Source organism: Pseudorca crassidens, chromosome 1 (assembly GCF_039906515.1).
Source record: "Pseudorca crassidens isolate mPseCra1 chromosome 1, mPseCra1.hap1, whole genome shotgun sequence".
NCBI lineage: Eukaryota > Metazoa > Chordata > Mammalia > Artiodactyla > Delphinidae > Pseudorca > Pseudorca crassidens.
Genome location: NC_090296.1, coordinates 90,671,939 through 90,684,716, shown reverse-complemented (window position 1 = coordinate 90,684,716; position 12,778 = coordinate 90,671,939). Strand labels below are relative to the sequence as shown.

Here is a 12,778-nt window from a genome sequence, read left to right as displayed (position 1 = left end):
TCGCAAGGAAGTTAGTTCACTGAGTTGTCAGTAGTATGGTTTACTGTGATGAATAAAAACTATAATTTTCAGGCTAATTGGGTTAGCTATAAACACATGGAAATCTGGATAGAGTCTCTTGAGATAACTTTTCCCATACTTAACTTTATTCCTATCTTAATTCTCTTTGGTTACTTTCCCAGATTAGTCACAGAACTTTGTGACCCAAAGAAAGTTGAAACTAAGTTCTAACATGAGGACGGAATGGACCATACCCAGGCTTAATGTTTTGTTTTCTTTGGAGAATAAACTGGTATGAATGAGGGTGGATTTAATAGTCAGAGAAGGTAAAAATGATGCTTCCATGTAGTTGGGGGGTCTTGAGATGAGGGAAGAAAATGGTACCACACATAGGTGAACATCTCCATCTTGGTTAACTTTGGATGGTGTTCAAATTTTATCCATAAAAAAACTAAATGGGGGCTTCCCTGGTGGTGCAGTGGTTGAGAGTCCACCTGCCGATGCAGGGGACACGGGTTCGTGCCCCGGTCCGGGAGGATCCCACATGCCGCGGAGCGGCTGGGCCCGTGAGCCATGGCCGCTGAGCCTGCGCATCTGGAACCTGTGCTCCGCAACGGGAGAGGCCACAACGGTAAGAGGCCCGCATACCGCAAAAAAACCCAAAAAACAAAAAACTAAATGGATGATACTCTTGGTTGGTATTTCATATGTCAGCCAATTTCTCTGACCCACATTCATTACGTTAATGTTCTTTTCTAGCACTCTGGATAAAAAATTTGGACCACTATGTTTTTGGGGTTTTTTTTAACATCCTTATTGGAGTATAATTGCTTTACACTGGTGTGTTAGTTTCTGCTTTATAACAAAGTGAATCAGCTATACATATACATACATCCCCATATCTCCTCCCTCTTGCGTCTCCCTCCCATCCTCCCTATCCCACCCCACTAGGTGGTCACAAAGCACCGAGCTGATCTCCCTGTGCTATGCAGCTGCTTCCTACTAGCTATCTATTTTACATTTTGGACCACTATGTTTAACTTCATCCATTATTCATAGTCCTTGATTGCTTTTAACATTAGTACATGAACTGGGAGCTCTGGAAGATTTTCTATAACATGTGTAATTGTTGAAATTTCCTGTTTATTATCTAGGTGACATTTTCCAATAATTATGGTTTTATTCTTAAAGGACATGTGATCAACAGTTCTTTTCAGGGGCAAAGACTATGGTATGTTCAAGCAAATTGTGTTTTTTTTTTGACCCAAGACATTCCCACCCCCCACACCCAGTTCATATTGATTGTCTACAATGCTTGTAATGAAACAGAGTCAGAGAGTAAACTCAGGGCTATGGGGGTATATTTGTCTTAGAGATCAAACACTTAAAGCAGGATTTATGGAAGCAGAGGGCTGTGGGTCAATAGCTAAAAAAAACCCTGGACTGTAAACAAGTAAAGGACTTTCTGAGGTGTGAAGGAGAGGAGAAAGGAGACTGGAGGGGGTGGAAAGGAAGATAAGGGGAGGAAGATAAGCAGAGAATCTGGCTCAGTAAAAAGTATACATCTGAAAAGAATTAGAGGGAGGGAGGTCTAAGAAAGGCTGATTCACTTCATGGATCAACCCCAGAGACCCATTTCCCCCCATCTTGCTGACGGGGATCGTATTCTAAACATTTCTTCCATTCTCTCCCATGCTCTCTATCTGGAGGGATTCTAGGACACTGAAATTTAAGATCAGTGCAGCAAAATCACCAGAGAAAGGTTCAGACACAAGTCAGACACAATTTACACAGCTGACTCTTGTTGCTATCATAATTTAATACAAAAAAACCAAGTAGATTAGAACTCAGAACAACTGTTAGCCTTTGTTCAATGTGAAGACACTTATGAAAATCTATGCAGATGCTTTTTTAATATAACTTTCAAATCAGACAAGTGCTATAAATAAGGAATCAACTTTCTAGCAATATAAAATTCTGTGTAGTGATTTTAAGTTCCTCAAAATGTTTCCTATTTATTATTTTATCTTTGGATAAATCTACAGAGGAGTAAGTACAGTGAATATTAACCTCATTTTATAGATTAAAAATTAAAACCCAACAGTTAAGTGACTATTTAAGATCTCAGAGGCAAAAAAAGAAAAACACTTCTCTAGCTAAATCAGCTATGGTGTTAGGATTAGGATTTAGGTGCACCGATTGCTAAATCATGGCTCTTTTTACCGTACCACTTTGTGTCAATGTATCTTTTCTCAAACAAGCCTATCTGGTCAACAGAGTGTTCTCGTATTGCAGAAGTGGCACAGGATTCAGTATCACCTGGTTCCCTACGGAGATTAGGAGCTTCAAGGCTAGCTTCAAGAAAACCTTCCCACAACCCAAATGACACAAGTCATTTTAGCATGATCTATTGGGTTTCTTTGTTAGCCTTTCACTCTTGATAACAAGAAGCAGAATTTGATATACAGAACTCAGATGAAACGATGACTTCTGTGGTCCAGAAGTGAGTTATTAGAGGGACCACTTCCACAGAGGTTTATGGTTTCATTAAGGCCAATCACATGCATGTCTCTCTTACTTTTTTTCTTTCCTCAAATTGCTCAGCTTTGAGGATTTTAAAAAGCCCTGTCTGTTTAACTCTGGCCTTTCTGATATCTGAGATTTAATGACTCTCCAATTAAGATGCTATCTTGAATTCCATGTATATATGAGAAACCATGACTTATGTATGGGAATTTGGGTTTGGTGGCAGTTCCTCGAAAGCACATCTAAATCATGAAATAAAGCATTAAACTCAAGTGCAAAGTAATTTAACTTTTAAGAGGAATGTGCTATTCAGATAAAAGAAACCATAATGGTACGATCATTTACTTTTATATGTATAAACGTGTGAGGCTGTGCTGTCAGTTCCAGGTATCAGTTTAAGTAATGCATCTTCCAGACTGTTTCACAATCATTCTTCCATTGTTCCATAAATAGATTATGCAAATACAAGCTGTTAAACTAAAAGTTGTTGCAATAATATAACTGAATAAATCAGCAGGGCAATGTGAGAGGAATATACTTAGAAGACTAAGTATGAATGCTGACTTACCAAAATACATCCTTTGAAAATTCACAGATTTAAGATATCTAGTACTAAATAATGGACAAATAAGTTGGCTAAAAGTCAAATTTTGTTCAATGTACCATGGACCTGCTAAAAGGCCACATGAAAATGGAGACCTGAACATTTGTAGAAAATATACGAGAATGGAAGCCCTCAGAGAATTAAAGGTGCTGAATATAGTCTCACCTTATGATGATCTGACTCAACTTGAAGATGGTAATGAAATGAGTATTATTACTGAATTTAATCCATTAAATTCAACAAGTCAGGGTCCAAAGAATCTACCTGGGGCCTACATGATCTCGTTTAACTCCAGTAAACCACATCGTGGTACATTTTTTACTCTACTTTGGAAATGTGTCCAGAGACTGTTCTCTCCCATTAAAGATGGAATGCTTAATTACTACTTAAATCAATATTATATTTTGGCCTCAGATCTAAGACTCCTCTTTTCAAAACAATCTTCTAATAACACAATTTGCTATCCATCTGCCAATATCTTCACCATTATGCCTCTCTTTTTAAGAAACATCATATAGTTGTGCCTTTGATGCCAACAAGTGTCCAGTGCATACCACACCATCAGCACCAGGCAGTCTTCATTTTCAAGCAATCTCTTAATTGACTACAGATTTGGTTCCTTTAGAAATCCAATCTCTGGAACCATATTAAGGGTACGACTGCCCCCTGAGGTATTGAAAACTGAATTATTTACCTTTCTTTCTCCACATTGATCTTAAATGTTGTATCCCTTTGTGCTCTGAGAATCATATCTCTTCGGAATAGACATAGTTTCATTGTTCAAAACGGAGACCATTTACCTCACTTGGTCCAAGTGTACAGAAATAAAGAAATCTGATATTGCTTAGTTTCCCTATTTTTCACCAATACCAATAATACTAAGTTCAACGTTTATGGACTATAGATTTCCCCTGTTTTTACTGTGGTTTTGCAAGGTAATTGAATAGAGACCTGTATGGGTCAAAAAATTACACCTAAACAACTTTAGTTTCATATCTAGTGCAAACAGCCAGGTTCCAGTAATATTTAATATCCTTCATTGTTATATCTTTAAATCTTACCACGGCAAGGAAATGTGAAAATCCTTAAACTGCCGGCCTCAGTGTTCCCATGTCAACTGGCATATGCTCAGGTTGGAGATCCTGCCAAAAGTCAAAGGAAACATTTATGAGACAGAGCCTGATAGACGATTATTTTAATCCTGCATGTCCAGCACTGCCCGCAAGCTTGGTTTATGAATGCCTGCTGCTGCTTTAATGATAAGACCTCTTCAACACAGCTGAATGCAGTGAGTGCACGAATGGATTTTCTTTTTCTTTTTTTTTTTTCCCCTACCGTAACTAAGAGACTGATTATTGATCTCCACCTGGATGTTCCTATTGAGAACAGGCCATTCATGAATACAAGCAGGAAGAATAATGGTGCACTGCATGGGCAGTTTTAATAAACTGCAATAGGGACACAGTCTCTGTGGGAAAAAAAAGAACCAATCCAATCTTAATGTAGCATGTGCTTACATGACTAGAAATTCTGTGGGCATTCTATAGGCCAAGCATCAGAGAGTCCAGAGCTCCTGGGCTTTGACTCAGTGCCACGTCAGAGTGAGTATAAGACCCCAAGGACACCCTATATGCCTACTCGAGGGAAACTCCTAAGTCCTCTCTATTGCCCTTCGAACAGAAGCTCTGAAGGCTGGAATGGACGGATCTGACCACACAACTGGAACAGAGGGATCCGAACCCAGATGTGGCTATACAGAAACGCAAGGGATGTGAGCCCATTGGGAGACTCGAAAATCCAAAACCTGAAGTCAAGAGGGTGAAAAGTAGATGAAAAAAAGAACTAATTAGTACAGGCCACCTTCAGACCCAGCTAATGAGAAAACCTTTTCTGTTTTAGCCAGCCCCTTCTTGTGTTATCTGGCTACAGCTGACATAAGTCAAGCACTGAATTTAGCAGAAGTATATGCAAGAGGAACAACAGCTGTGATATTTAAAAGGGGAACTGGCTTTTTCAAGATCAGACACTGCCATCAACAAAGCAAGTGAGTAAGGCTTGTCTGGAGGGCAGATATAAACCCAAACTTGTTCCAGTCGTGTTGAGATGCTTTCTGCACAAATGAAGTTATTAAGCCAAAAAAGCCACAGGCGCGCTTTCCAACACATATAATTATGTTTCTTTTTAACATCTGATTCCAGCACCTACTTTGAGTACTAAAGTGTAGCATAAAGGCTTTAAACCTGAAATCCAAGGACCTCTCCCCTTAAAACAGTTTGCAAATTTTATGTGTTCTGTTTGTGAAGTATGTGCGCTCATCCCATCTCCCGCTCCCAGAAGGTCCACAGCTTTCATCGGATTTTTAAGGTGGACTCTGACGCATAAAAGGTGAAGAACTTTTGGATTGGCAGTCTGAGGATGGTGGTTCTAATCTTAGCTCAGCTTCTAACTGGTTTTGTGGCTTTCAGCAAATGGCTTCCCCTCGCTACACCTCAGTTTTCTTATCTGTGAAGTGAGAAAGCTGAACTAGAGAAATCCAAATACACTTCCAGGTCAACAAATCTAGGAAATGCCCCTAAAACTGGGAGGATTGAATTGGAAGATATCTTGCCCTGTCTGTTGGCCTAATCTCCTTATTTATGGGGGAGAAAATGAAGCCCAGAGAGGTTTTCATACAATACCTATGGTGAAGAGCAAGGATTGAACCCAGAATTTCCAACTCATACACCAATTCACTCTTCATTCTAACACACACGATGTTTGTAAAGCTCTATTCCCAGCTCACAGTTTTACTTATTGGCCGAGGGAGCGTTTCAGCCAGGCTTTCCCTGTCTTGGCTGGGATAGGGGTACAGTGTGTCCTTTGGGGTTCTCTCCCAGATTTTCTCAGGGAGAGCACATATGCTCGGGCCCCAGATAATTGTGCTTTCACACTCACAGCTGTAAGACAGACAAGAGAAAGCTGTCCACAAAAAAATAATCAGCATTTGCGAAAGTGCTCTGGGGTAGCTTCAGGAAGTGTTCCAGGAAAATTGCTATTATCAAAAGATCACTAGGTTCTCTCCTCCTGGATCCTATTCCACACTCAGACATTAATATTTTAGGTACATCGGTGATACTCATTTACACATCCAAAGTTCAATAATCAGCAAGTACGCCTGGCAACAACAGACTGAGTCCTTGCTTTCATGCAGATTACTGTCCAGCAAGGAACGATGGCCTCCTGGAATGTCTGCTGCAATCCTGCCTGTGTGCACCGAGAGCCAGGGGCAAGCACCGCCTCCCCAAGAGAGGGCACATGCTTCCTTTGAGTTGCCCTTTCTCGTTTATAAACACAGCTCAAGAGAATCTCTATTACTTTACTGTGAACCAGTTTATCCAAATACCTTTTGTTAAACCCAATAAAGCATGAGGCCCTGTATAGTCTTTCCTCATTCTGTCAATTCCTATTTGCTTATCAAAATCCTACATATTCAAAAACACCTAGATCAAATTCTTCCTTCTCAATCTACCAATATGACTTTATTACAGCTGCCTAAGAATGTACAGAGCAACTTCATTTATTCTCCTCTTACAGCACTTGAAGTACAGAAATGCTAAACCTTCACAAGTACACAGGAATTTTAAATCACTGAGTTCATTTTATCCATAAAGAAAGAGTGGTCTGGAAACACAAAGTCGCCAAGTTAATTGTTCATGAATTATTACAAATCAAAGGGAAATAACAGGAGAGTACATTTTTGTTTAGCATTTGCTCTGTGCTATGTTCTTTGTAAGATGTTTCAAATACATGATTTCATCTAATTCTCAGAAATGTCTTGCTCAGTGGATATATTATCATCCCCATCTACAGATGCAGTAAGCAAGTCTCAGAGGGAATAAATAACTTAAACCAGGTCAGACAGCTGCCAAGTGGTAGCTGGCAGGAGGTGGGTTCAAACTCAGCTCTGTCTGAGGATGCCAGACCACGCCAAAGGCAGTTCTTGTCCCCCCCACCCCCTCCGCCCTCTCCACTTCCACATGAGGGGATGAGAAGAGGAAGTGGTGGCATTTACTAAGAAAGGGGATTCGGGCAGCAGCCCCAGTGATAAACAGCAAGTCCCTGACAGCTTGGTCAAGGGCCCAATCTACTGACTACTTCTGAGATCCACCCTCCCTCCCCTACGAAGTGGCAGTGAGGATGGAGAAAGGCACGAGAGCACCATCTCTGTGGGAAGGAAAGCAATGAAGACTAGCAAAATCTGAAAGTACCCGAGCTTCTGGCTGCTTATCAATCAAATGGGCTCTGGCAATCCTGTTCAGTCTTTAAGCTCCAGGGATGATAGTAGCTCAGTAGTTGTAAAATATAAAAAACTGTAGGATTCCGCCTTGTACACATCACTTTCAAAGGGAAGAGAGAATCTCCCAGTCCTTATTTCCAAATACTATCTACCTTCTACGCACACGAGGTATTGTGCAGTTTTTCACACCAAATGGTGGACAAGAACGGGGCTCCATGGGTGAATGCAGCTATTCCTCTGTGGATCAGTACCTTGAAGTATATCTACTTCAGGCGGACTTTCCCCAAAGGTTCTTGTAACTGTGACAGCCTAAGTACCTCTAAAATAATGATAATAACCACACTTTCTGGATATTTGGAATTTTTCACTTTACAAAGTACTTTACATGCACTATCATTTAATTTCCACAGAAACTATATAAAGTGAATAGGACAGTCATTATTAGTCCAACTTTAGAAATAAGGAAGTTGAAGTTAAGTGAAGTAATGTATAATTACAGAATCAAGATAATGTGTTAACAATGTAAAAACAATACAATTTGTACTTATTGAGGGCCTGCTAGGTGTCACACACCACTGCAAAGATTGTATAAATCTGCTCACTTCATCTTCATAACCACTCCATGACATAGATATTACCATCTTCAGACAAAGGATAAAAGAGGGTAAAATGGTTTTCCTAAGGTCATACAGCAAGTTAATACCAGAGCTAGGATTCAAATCCATGTTTAAGTCAAAGCCCAGCGTCTCAACCCAAATCTGACTGAGTCTAAATAAGGCAATCTAATTTCCAGAAATGTCCTTATTGCCTGAGTATACAGATTGACTAGCCTGCCATGCCTTGCCTTTCTTGGACATTCTGTGTCCTCTTTGTCACACTTTAAGACACAGAAAAATTCAAGTCATTAGTAACTTGCAGTCAAAATTCTTTAGTATTACTCTCCATAATCCAGGTAGTTGGGACAAAATGATCTATTTCAGAGTAGTCTAGCGACCTCATTTTGTTTCCCTTGCTGTGTTCTTGAAGACTGAGCTCTGTTGCTCTTCTCACTTTCCCCTTTAGCTACTGATGGTTACCTGCCTACATATGTGCAAAGCTGTATATAGCACATAATGAGAACGCTCAGAAAACCTTTTCCTTACCCCTTTCAACGGTTCAGGAAAAAAAAAAAATTAAACTGACGAACTGTAGCAAGAAGATAGAAAAGAAAAGATATGTGAAAGCACTTTCCTTTCAAAGAGCGACCGGTTCTCAGGTCCCCTTGCATATGGCACCAGTGTGAGTGAAAATGTGGCAATACTTCAGGAATGCTGTAGGGCAGGTGTCTCTGCATACATATGCATAATGTCCTTTTCACACTGTGGAGCTACCAGATGCCTAGTTCTGCTTGGAAGGGGCCTGGTAACCCACTTGAAATCGTGAGGATTCATAATTCATTTACGCAAGCTGCAAAACCCCTCTAGATGACATCTCCTGCCCTGAAGAATGATTGAGAGAAAGATGTAATAGAGCCGAAAATGACAATGAAATATTAGCAGCGCCGGCAGAGTTTATATGAGGCCCCCAGCTAGATGAGAGAATTATGCAAGTCAAAAGAAGAGCCTTCAGGCAATGACAGGCAAAAACAAAGGAAGAACGTCTAGGTGTCAAAGACTAATTTTGTTGCTATGGGGAAGGCCCTGAGGCATTGATTCATTTTATAGGCAGGTATGCAGCCCTCTACCTTGAATTCTCCAAGGGCTGGGCAAAACCACTCCTCCATTTACATTTGACCTCTAAAATTACTTGGTGCTCTGAAGAAGTGTTTCAGGGTGAAGATGGGTAGTTAGGATGGACCCAGGCTCTGCCTGAGGTGGAACTTTAGGCTCTGATCCTGTTTTCTCCTGGCACCATCCACCTCCAATCAAATCCTTCCCCATTCGCTCTCAAAATTTTTTTCTGAAACACCAAGCTCTTTCCATCTCCCTCTACTCCCTTACCTGCCTCCCACTCAGGGGGGAGATCCCTGCTCCATAGAAGAGAATACAAAGCTCTTTAAAATCCTGCCCTGCTTTTTCACCTCTTGCCGCATGGAGCTTCTTGCATCTCCTAAAATGCTTTCAGTTTACTGTGCTTTTGCCCTGCTGTCCCCTCAACGCCTTCCTCACTTCTCCACTGGGCATACTGCCGACTCATTCTCTAAGGAACAGCTGCCACATAACTAGCTGGGTGAAGACTTTCTCAGCCTCTAGGAAGGAGCTAGTCATTCCCTCTGCTGTATTCTCATGATACCTGGCACTCATCTCTACTTGACCACTTTGCACCCTCCACTAGAATTATAGTTTACAAGGTTTAGGCTGCACAAAACTAGGGATTTCTGGAGGGCAAGAGCAATGCCTATAAATATACCTTTTTATCCTTTATACAGAGCAAAGTGCCTGAAATATATTTGCTTAAGAAATATGTGTTGATTGGAAAAAAAAAAAATGAATGAATGCCTCCCTCATTTCCCTCCCATGTGCTTTTAGTGATTCAGCATGTGATTCTTTTTTTTAAATAAAAAAATTATTTATTTATTTATTAACATCTTTATTGGAGTATAATTGCTTTACAATGGTGTGTTAGTTTCTGCTGTATAACAAAGTGAATAAGCTATACATATACATATATCCCCATATCTCCTCCCTCTTGCGTCTCCCTCCCACCCTCCTTATCCCACCCATCTAGGTGGTCACAAGGCACAGAGCTGATCTCCCTGTGCTATGTGGCTGCTTCCCACTAGCTATCTATTTTACATTTGGTAGTATATATATGTCCATGCCACTCACTTTTGAAACACTCCAGTGGTGATACTGGAGAATAAAGGCAACTACAGAAGGCAACAGATCAGAGTACTGCCTTGGCATCTTTGTTCTGAAATCTCTCTCTTTGGCCAATTTCTTCTTTCCTACAAGTGACACCCCTCTATTATGATGCTAGGGTTTTCTCAGGTCACAGTATTAAAGCTCCCAGACAGAGTTAGTACTGTATGCTGCAAAGAGCTGGAGCTTTGCGATCAGACAGTCCTTGGCTCAAATCCAGGTGTGGTCTTCAGTAGTAATGCGAGCTGGAGCAAGGTTCAGAATCTAGCTGAATTTCAGGTCCCCCCTTGGTAAACTGAGGATGAATTCCTACCCTATAAGGCTGTTGTGAAGATCAAATTAAACTGTAGCTGCCAAAAACATGGCTCACTGTACACTCTTAATAAATAGGAACATTTATTTTTACATCTTCGGCCTCTAGAATAGAGATTATCCTTTATGGGGCGGTTAGAAGGTGGTTTATATACTGGAATCATCTGGGATGACTTTCCAAACTACATCCCCACTTTCCTTTCTAGAAACACTCGTGTGGTATACTATCACAACTACAGATTGAAGTATGTTTTCTTTCTCAGGAGTTATCAGACAGGAAGGAGATTGAGAATCACTTCTCTAGAACACACCCTGGAAAGTTTTGCTCTTTACTTCACAGCTATAACTCTAACTGGGACCCTAAACCTCTCACCCTGAAACTGTTATAGTATCTTCCTAGCTGACCTTTTTATTTAGACATTTTCCTCTTGTCAATTCATCCTATATATAATAGCAAACATAATCTCTCAAACTCCAGAAAGGCAGAGCAATCTTTTGATGAAATGGACACCTCAGGAGTCCCCACTGGGAGAGGCAGGCACCTTTCCCCCAAACACCCCCTGCATGCTCTTTCATACCTTTGTGCCTTTGCCTATGCTCTTGCTTCCAGCTGAAGGGTCCTTCCCTGCCCTTCCTAGTCTCTGCTCCCCCAAGTTGTAGAGCTAAATAATTTCTACACGTTGTGTAAGACAAACTCAAGCAGAGCTAACAGTCCCCTCCTTTGTGCCACCACAGGACCTAGCACACCTCTCTTATTGCATTCATCACACTGTTACTAGTTATTAGTTCACAATTTTTTTTGCTGTACAAAATTGTGAATTCTTTAAAGGGAGAAACTGTGTCTTAATTATTCATGTATCTCCCCATAAAGTAGATACTCACTAAATTTTTACTGAACTGAATTAAATTGAACTGAGATGAATCCCTGTTCATGCTCCATTTAAGCATTTAACTTGCTACTGCCAACTGCTAAGCTCTACATATGTGTGCATGTATATCTGCATTTCTGGTGTTTTCTCATCACTTTCATGTTTTTCCCCAGGGGATTCTCAGACAAAGATTATGTAAAAAAGAAGAGTTGCACATTTACTGGTCAAGTTCATTTCAGAACCCAGGGAGGCTGGGCAAACTCTCCAGCCAACACGGGGATTGTGAAAAAAGGCTTTGTTAAAACATCCTGTTGCTTCCTCTTCACTAAATCCAAACTCCCTCAGGTAGACGGCAAGATGGCACTGCCAACTTGACTGAAACTCCACCCAATCTAACTGCCTGGACTGGCCTAGAATGCATAATTGTTTCTCTCTGTGACTGTCCTGCAAACAGGACAGGATTCTGTTCTCACATGTCTCCCTCTCTAGTGGGTGACACTGCTGCAGGCTGGTTTTCCTGTGTATTCACACTTCTGTGATGGATGTGTTAGGGCTCTTGGAGTCCGAGAATCAAGCTTATTCCTTGATTCAATGTTCATTCATTCATTCATCAAACATTTACTGACCCTCTTCCTTTTGTCACATGCAGTGGTAAGTCCTAGGGAAATAAAGACGCATAAGAAAAAGAGTTACCTAGGATGGGGAGAAGACAGAACATGAACAAATAATGACAGTAAAATAAGACAAATGGAAAATAGATACTTGTGCATAATGTCAAAGGGGCCCAGTGAAAGTAGATAAAGAGAGGCTGATGTCTTTTCCCACTTGTAAACTCTGCAAAGAACCTGAGTGCACTCAACACAGACATCTTACTCAGTCCCTGAATATTCCCCATGAACCCAAAGACTGTGGAGAAGAGTGCTAACCCTTTGACAGAAATTCCTGGGTGGCTCTAAGAGCCCAAATTTCCCCTCTGAAGAGCTATCATCCCATCCTCAGAGAGACCTGTATTGTGCTAACAGAAGAGTGGTGCTGTCACATTGCAGCATCTTAAAATCTCTGTTCTCCAATATATGTAACTTCATGACTTTGACCAAGTATAAGATGCAGAACGTAACTAAGAAGGAAATACGGTTAAGTCATATTCCAGAAGAACCTTCAATAAAATCCTACTCCAGGTCTAAATCTACAACTGTACTGTCCAGTACATTAGCCACTAGCCACATGTAGCTCTTTAAATTTAGATTATCTAAAACTAAATAAAGTTAAACTTACAGTTCTGCAATTGCATCAGTCACGTGCCATGATTTCAACAAGCACATGTGACTAGTGGCTACCATACCGGACAGGT

The 12,778-nt window shown here is 40.7% G+C and overlaps 1 protein-coding gene across 9 annotated transcripts in view; it reads right to left on the bottom strand.

Annotated features, from left to right (window-relative positions):
• The window catches only part of SEMA6D (semaphorin 6D), a 584,591-nt gene that overhangs the window by 379,914 nt on the left and 191,899 nt on the right, over nt 1–12,778 (bottom strand). For all 9 annotated transcript variants that reach the window (XM_067745918.1, XM_067745947.1, XM_067745962.1 and 6 more), the window contains exon 2: nt 4,192–4,272. The gene's annotated coding sequence lies outside the window, so the exon portion shown is untranslated. The remainder of the gene's footprint in view (nt 1–4,191; nt 4,273–12,778) is intronic.